This window comes from Drosophila miranda (assembly GCF_003369915.1).
Source record: "Drosophila miranda strain MSH22 chromosome Y unlocalized genomic scaffold, D.miranda_PacBio2.1 Contig_Y1_pilon, whole genome shotgun sequence".
NCBI lineage: Eukaryota > Metazoa > Arthropoda > Insecta > Diptera > Drosophilidae > Drosophila > Drosophila miranda.
Window position 1 is genome coordinate 15,782,361 of NW_022881603.1, and position 8,799 is coordinate 15,791,159.

An 8,799-nucleotide genomic window follows, 5' to 3' on the forward strand; every position below is an offset into this window, starting at 1 on the left:
TCCTTCTGGACGTTACACACATCCACTTTTTCCACAAATCTAATATACCCCAATATTCATTTTGAGTATCGGGTATAAAAAAAAAAATATAGAATAGATAACATATATGTATATAGAATCTCCCTTTTCTGCCAATGTAAGGCAACCATAATGTTTCCCCTTAGTCGATAATTTAAATTTAAACTTAATTTATAGTCAAGAGTATTATGCTTTAGCTCTACCCACTCCCTCTCCCCCCTCTGGCAAACGGACTGTTGCCAAAGTGGAGAGATTTCCCCATATGGACGATTGCGCCGGCAGCACTGCCGGCAATGGAGATTTCGTGCTGTTTAAAGCATCGTATTTGCTGACTACGGCTGCTGTTAGCAACCGTAGACAGCTATTTACATACATTTATATTAAGTAACAGCCTCAACAAATTGTACCTAAAATGCTATATTAAGTATTGGTATAAATAAAGTCCCCATAGCGTAACGTAACTCTGGCTCCCCTAACCTGCTGGATCAGGCCAAGGCGCGAGCTGGGTTACGTTACGTTATGCTAGTTACGTATCGCCACCGCTGCATACGACACACGAAAGAGCTACTGCTCCTCCAGCTCAGATGAGCAGCTATGCCGATGCACTCCGCACAAGGCAGCCAGCGAGTCATTCCCAGCCTCTTCCAGGGAGGCAGGTATGGCAGTCGGTTCCACCCACAGCGACCACAGCTGGATTCCAGCCCACAGCGAGTAATCAGAGCGTCCATCCTAGCGATGAACTCAGCCAGAAGCTGGACTACCTCATCACACTGCTGACACAGGAGCGGATCCAGCATGCGGCCGCCGCTGCTGAGGCCACTCAGAAACTGGAAGAGAAAATGGATCTACTAATCGCACAAATGACCAAGCTGACAGATTGTCTATATGCTGGCATTCAGGCGAATTCTCATGCCAGGAATGTATAGTGCTGGTACTAGGTGCTCTACCCGCCATAGCACTCGCGGCAGAGCGAGGTCAGCCAAGCCAACGAAAGCGCACACAGACAGAAACAAACAAGCAAAAGCTCTGGCTGCCCTGGACCAGTGGGCAGAAGAGAATTGAAAACAAGTCAAAAACAAATAGAAAAAAAACGAGGTGGAACGTTGTGAGTTGCTGCGGACACCGCAACTCTACAGTTATACCCGATACTAAGTCAGTATGGCTCTCTCCGGCAGACACCGCTAATATTGAATGACACGACAAAGAGTGCGTGCGAGAGAGACAGAAAATCAGTCTGAGCGTGACGTCGGCGGCTGCGTAGCCACTGCAAATTGATTTGTTCCTTTTGGCTACAAAAAAGATCCGATCTGATCCAGATTCAGCAATCTGATAGATATGGTCATTATCTATGATTCTGCGTTTTTAGTTTTCTCGAATGTGCAATATTGTGGATGCAACAGATGTTCGTCCTTTGTGAGGGCGGAAGGGGGTGGGGCGAAATTCTGAGATATACGTTTTGTAGTGAGATCTAACAGAAGTGCGGATACCAAATTTGGTTACTCTAGCTTTAATAGTCTCTGAGATTTGTGGATGCCCCAGATTTTCGTCCTTTGCGGGGGCGGAAGGGGGTGTGGCGAAATTTGGACACGAAACGGTCAAGGTCCGATATCACAGGAGTGTGGATACCAAATTTGGTTGCTCTGGCTCTTATAGGTTCTGAGATCCTTGAACTCATATTTTTCAATTGGCAAAACCGACTATGAAACCTGTGTGTTAGAGAGAGACAGAGCGAGAAAGAATGAAATTGTTTTCTTGATTCTGGCTATAATAATTATACGATCTGGTTGATATTTTACACTCTAGAACATATAGTCATCCTCTACGATTCTGCGTTTTTGGTTTTATCGTATCTTTAAAAATGTAGATGCCACAGATTTTTGTCCTTTGTGGGGACGGAAGTGGGCGGGGCGAAGTTTTGAAATATTTTTGTAGCAGTGACATATCACAGAAGTCTGGATCCAAAACATCGTTGCTCTAGCTCTTATAGTCTTTGAGCACTAGGCGCTGAAGGGGACGGACAGACGGACGGACGGACAGACGGACAGACGGACAGACAGACATGGCTCAATCGACTCGGCTATTGATGCTGATCAAGAATATATATACTTTATGGGGTCGGAAACGATTCCTTCTGGACGTTACACACATCCACTTTTACCACAAATCTAATATACCCCAATACTCATTTTGAGTATCGGGTATAAAAATAAACTAATCACAGAATTATAGTAAATCAATTTAACTAAATAATTGACTAATAAAATATGTATAAAAATCATACTAAGATACAAAAAGAATAAATATTAAACGAGGGGGAACGCTGTGAGTTGCTGCGGACACCGCAACTCTACAGTTATACCCGATACTAAGTCAGTATGGCTCTCCTCCGGCAGACGCCGCTAATATTAAACGACACGACAAAGAGTGAGTGCGAGAGAGACAGAAAATCAGTCTGAGCGTGACGTCGGGCGCTGCGTAGCCACTGCAAATTGATTTGTTCCTATTGGCTATAAAAATGATCTGATCTGATCCAGATCAGCAATCTGATAGATATGGTCATTATCTATGATTCTGCGTTTTTAGTTTTCTCGAATGTGCAATATTGTGGATGCAACAGATTTTCGTCCTTTGTGGGGGCGGAAGGGGGTGGGGCGAAATTTTGAGATATACGTTTTATAGTGAGATCTAACAGGAGTGCGGATACCAAATCTGGTTACTCTAGCCTTAATAGTCTCTGAGATTTTTGAATATCCCCAGAATTTCGTCCTTTGCGGGGGCGGAAGGGGGTGTGGCGAAATTTTGAAACAAACTCGTCTCGGTCCGATATATTAGGAGTCTGGATACCAAATTTGGTTGCTCTAGCTTTAGTAGTCTCTGAGATCTAGGCGCTAATGTAAAGCAAGCAAAGCCGCCTATGCTACGTGTGTGTTAGAGAGAGACAGGGCGAGAAAAAATGAAATTGTTTTCTTGATGCTGGCTATAATAATAATACGATCCAATTCAGATTCCGCAGTCTTAAAGATATGGTCATTCTCTACGATTCTGCGTTTTTGGTTTTCTCATATCTTTAAAATTGTGGATGCCACAGATTTTCGTCCTTTGTGGGGGCGGAAGTGAGCGCGGCGAAGTTTTAAAATATTTTTGTAGCAGTGACATATCACAGAAGTCTGGATCCAAAACATCGTTGCTCTAGCTCTTATAGTCTTTGAGCACTAGGCGCTGAAGGGGACGGACAGACGGACGGACGGACAGACGGACAGACAGACATGGCTCAATCGACTCGGCTATTGATGCTGATCAAGAATATATATACTTTATGGGGTCTGAACCGATTCCTTCTGGACGTTACACACATCCACTTTTACCACAAATCTAATAGACCCCAATACTCATTTTGAGTATCGGATATAAAAATAAACTAATCACAGAATTATAGTAAATCAATTTAACTAAATAATTGACTAATAAAATATGTATAAAAATCATACTAAGATACAAAAAGAATAAATATTAAACATAAAGAAATACCAAAAAATTATGAAAAACGAGGGGGAACGTTGTGAGTTGCTGCGGACACCGCAACACTACGGTTATACCCGATACTAAGTCAGTATGGCTCTCCTCCGGCAGACGCCGCTAATATTAAACGACACGACAAAGAGTGCCTGCGAGAGAGACAGAAAATCAGTCTGAGCGTGACGTCGGGCGCTGCGTAGCCACTGCAAATTGATTTGTTCCTATTGGCTATAAAAATGATCTGATCTGATCCAGATCAGCAATCTGATAGATATGGTCATTATCTATGATTCTGCGTTTTTAGTTTTCTCGAATGTGCAATATTGTGGATGCAACAGATTTTCGTCTTTTGTGTGGGCGGAAGGGGGCGAAATTTTGAGATACACGTTTTATAGTAAGATCTAACAGGAGTGCGGATACCAAATTTGGTTACTCTAGCCTTAATAGTCTCTGAGATTTTTGAATATCCCCAGATTTTCGTCCTTTGCGGGGGCGGAAGGGGGTGTGGCGAAATTTTGAAACAAACTCGTCTCGGTCCGATATATTAGGAGTGTGGATACCAAATTTGGTTGCTCTAGCTTTTGTAGTCTCTGAGATCTAGGCGCTAATGTTTTACTCTAAGCAAAGCCGCCTATGCTACGTGTGTGTTAGAGAGAGACAGGGCGAGAAAAAATGAAATTGTTTTCTTGATGCTGGCTATAATAATAATACGATCCAATTCAGATTCCGCAGTCTTAAAGATATGGTCATTCTCTACAACTCTACGTTTTTGGTTTTCTCATATCTTTAAAATTGTGGATGCCACAGATTTTCGTTCTTTGTGGGGGCGGAAGTGGGCGGGGCGAAGTTTTGAAATATTTTTGTAGCAGTGACATATCACAGAAGTCTGGATCCAAAACATCGTTGCTCTAGCTCTTATAGTCTTTGAGCACTAGGCGCTGAAGGGGACGGACAGACGGGAATTGCAATCAAATAACATACGGGCCCAATTTGCCTACCAATTCAGTGGCCCCAGAAATTCAGTGAAAAATAATTACAATACATTAAGATTCAACCAACGGCAACCAAGGATTAATAGTTCACCATTCGACCAAAAAAAGGGATTTTCAGAGGAATAACATGACATGGGGACAACCCTATTTCTTGGGTAACAGACAACAAAATCTGGCCCCAGAACCAATGGATGTAGACGAATCAATACAAATCCAGAACCGACAGAACAGCACTCAATACAGGGGAAATAATAATAATAATAATAATAGATATTATCGGGAGAATACTAATGGTTATTATCGGAGAAATAATAACAATTATAACCAAGCTCAGCAATTTAGAGCAAACGTAGTACCAAATAATCAATCTAACGCAAATCCAGCGCAGAAACGAAAACCAAATGAAACGTCGGAACAACCGGCTAATAAAGCAATGCGGATAAATAAAATTGAAGACAGTCACAAAACTACTCTCATAGAGATCGAACGTGCCTACGCTAACTAAAAGCTCATCGCAAAACCTCGCACAAAGCAGAATCACCAACAACTACCAACAATTATAACTAGAACAGTAACAAACACAAATATTCAATTAAGTGACAACCTAACGGAATCTAAACCAGAGGCGCCGTAATGGGGGACCCCCCAGATCGAGGGCCTAGACTCTCTCCCCAAATTGAAACCCTTCTACAAACACCTGGACCGAAATTCGTCAACATCTCGAGAACAGATCCCAACAAAGACCTCAACCTGGTATCCTCCTTTCTCATAAAAAAACAAGTTGACTACACCTGTGGATGTGAAGTCGAAATCTGCAAAAAAATAAGAAACGGAACAATTTTGATAAAGACGAAAACAAACATACAAGCGAAAAAACTAATACACCTAAAATCTCTTGCAAGCGACATCAACGTCAACGTCACAATACACAACTCTCTTAACTACTCAAAGGGCGTCGTTTACTCTAACGATTTAAGAGGCATTGAAGAAGACAAAATCCAATTAGAACTTGCTCACCAACAGGTGTCCGAAGTAAAGAAAATCTTGAAAAGAGAAAACGGATCTCTTAAAGAGACTGGCGTCTGCATATTAACATTCAACCTACTAACCCTACCGGAGTACATAATGATTGGATACCAAAGAGCCCAAGTCAGGCAATATATACCACTTCCAATGAAATGCAACAATTGCTTCCAGTTTGGACACCTCCAAAAATTCTGCAAAAACAAAAAACTTTGCTTCAATTGCGGAGAGGACTTTCACATTGACACGACCACACAAGAGAAATGTAACAAAACCCAGCACTGCATTAACTGCAATAACGACCAGCACTCTTCGAACCCACATAACCACAGCAAAAAATTCCCTATCTTTATCACTCAATACGAACTCCAAGCAATTAAAACCACAAACAAATGCGACAACAAAACAGCCCTCTCAATACTACGGACACGGAACACAGATAATACACCCCACTTATTCTCTTCAGTCACCAAAACCACACAGGCCTCTACGCATTCCCAACAACAATACACAGCATCACAACATCAACACACAACACCACAACAACAACAACACACAGCATCACAAAAACAACAGCACCCCCAGCAAGCATCCACATCCAAACGCCAAACTGTATCGTACTCTGATATCGACTCAGACATAGACAGTAAAATAAACACCCTATCAAATTCCCATAAAAACAGCACAACCTCTAACGATGTAAAAATTCTACCACTAACTACCACTAAGCGCAGATTAGCAGCAATTAAGGCTGCGGAAAAACTAAAAAGCTCAAGCAGCAAAAAAACAAGACAGAAGAACCCCAATACTGACGCCTTGAGTAGCAACAACTGCTCAATGGAAATAGAATCCGACTAAAACTAACAGATCAAGTAAAAACAACCCAAATAATCAGCACTCAAGAGATAAAAACTTACAAAAATGACTCTGACAATAATCCAATGGAACCTTCGAGGCTACATAAACAACTATAATGAATTACAAATTATTATTAAACAATACCAACCGCATATAATTGCATTACAAGAAACACATTTATTTAATATTCACAATCAGGCAGGCTCCGTTTTTCATTTACTTTTGCGGATTGCGTTTTCAGCCAAAACGTTTCGTTTTCGTTTTAAGGTGCTCCAGTTTTCACATATTTTTTTTATCGATATGTTTCTTTTTTCATCGTTTCTGGCAAACAAAAACAGCTGACCTGGCTGCTTTGTAAAAATACAGCGTGATTAAAATGCCTTTTATTTTTTCAATTGCTTGTTTTGAAGCAAAACGATTGCAGAAATTACGTGATCTAAGAAGATCTAGACATCTTAGATGCAACACTTGTGTATTTATCATGTCTGACGAACTGTGAGTAACAGCATGCGTATTGAAAACTAAATTGCTAATGGTAAAGCTTTCAGATTTGTGAAGTCATTTCGGATCGACAAAAAAACTTTCAAAATGATTTTGGAGAAAGTTCAACCCCATTTAGGTGTTACCAGGAAGTTATCTCCCTCTACGCAATTGGCTTCAGCAATGCGATATCTCGCCACTGGCTGCTACCAGTGGGCAGTTGCCAAAGACCACCATATAAACATTGGACGCAGTACATTTGGAAAGATTCTTCACAAACTTATTCCGTTGATGGACAGGCTGTTATGTGTTGAGTTCATTTCGTTGCAGATGAATAATCATCAATTGCAACAATCATATGAATATTTCTATCGAAACTTTAAATTGCCTCGAATTGGTGCCTGTGTGGATGGAACTCACATCAGAATACTAAAGCCTGTACAAAACCACTCCGTGTTCTATAATAGGAAAGGATTTTATAGCATGAATGCCATGGTGGTGTGTAACTACAACATGGAGATAATTGCTATTGATGCCACGCACCCTGGTTCCTGCCATGACTCCTTCATTTGGAATCACTCCCCTGCTAGGGAATATTTATCCACGACCATTAATGGGTTTGTTTTGGCTGATTCGGGCTACGCTCTAGAGAGTTTTGTTCTGACTCCTTATAGGAGCGCGGAGATAGCCACCTATCAGCACAGATTCAACATAAAGCATACTGGAGCACGAAATATTATAGAACGCACCATTGGAGTCCTTAAAAGCCGTTTCCGTTGCTTGCAACGCACTTTAAATTACCCACCAATATTTTGTTGCCAAATTATAAATATAAATTATATATATTATACCCATTCCCATCAACTTCTCACTTTACGCTAAAAACTACTCTCCCAATTTTGGGGGAGCAGCAGTCATCATACACAACTCAATCCAATCGAATGAAATACATTTACAAACTGACTTCGATGCAACTGCTATTGAAGTTGAATCGAAGAAAAAATTTAAAATAATTTCTGCATACATATCGCCAAGCCAAAATTTTAACGAAAGTAACCTACACAATGTTCTCAGCAACAACTCAAGCTCACTTATTTTAGGTGATTTCAACAGTTGGAGCAAACTTTGGGGCTCACCAAAAAATAACGCAAGAGGCAATACAGTAGCCAAATTCCTAAATAACACCAACTTTATACTCTTAAACGACAAATCCCCCACACACTTTACCACACACAATACATACACACATATTGACCTATCATTTTGCTCTCCAGACTTATTCCAATACGCTAACTGGAAAATCATCGACGACCTTCACGGAAGTGACCATTTCCCTATCCTCATTACACTCTTTAACAATAACAAACAGAATAAAACACAAAACAACCCAATCTTCAAAATAAACTCAGCCAACTGGGATGCATTTAAGGACAAAACTGATTACTTTAATACAAAAAATTCGCCCTCAAACAATATCAATAAAGAATCATCATGTCTAAATAAAATTCTACTACAAAGCGCCCATCTTACCATCCCACAAACATCAATTAAAACCCATCCCAGAAACGTTCCCTGGTGGAACAATGGACTGCAAACTCTCAACAACGAAAGAAAACAAGCATGGAACAAACTAAAAAAACACATTACAACTACAAACATAATTAGATTTCGAAAAGCAGCGGCAAAATTTAAAAAAGAAATTAAATCTGCCAAAAATAAGTCACTCTCCTCTTTTACTTCAGAAATCCAACCACAAACAAAGACAAGTCAAACCTGGTCAAATATAAGACGCTTTTGTGGACTGAATAATATGAAAAACATCCATACAATTATCCATCCGACCACTTTACAGCCAACTTCAGATGATCCCTCCATTGCCAATTCATTTGCTGAATACTGGTCTGATCAGTCC

At 40.6% G+C, this 8,799-nt stretch overlaps 1 long non-coding RNA gene across 1 annotated transcript; it reads left to right on the forward strand.

The window, feature by feature from the left end:
- Nucleotides 1–6,704: 6,704 nt before the first annotated feature.
- Nucleotides 6,705–7,238, forward strand: LOC117191890. Its single transcript, XR_004474103.1, has 2 exons — nt 6,705–6,902; nt 6,956–7,238. It is a non-coding gene; the product is annotated as an uncharacterized LOC117191890 (long non-coding RNA).
- The last annotated feature ends 1,561 nt before the right edge of the window (nt 7,239–8,799 follow it).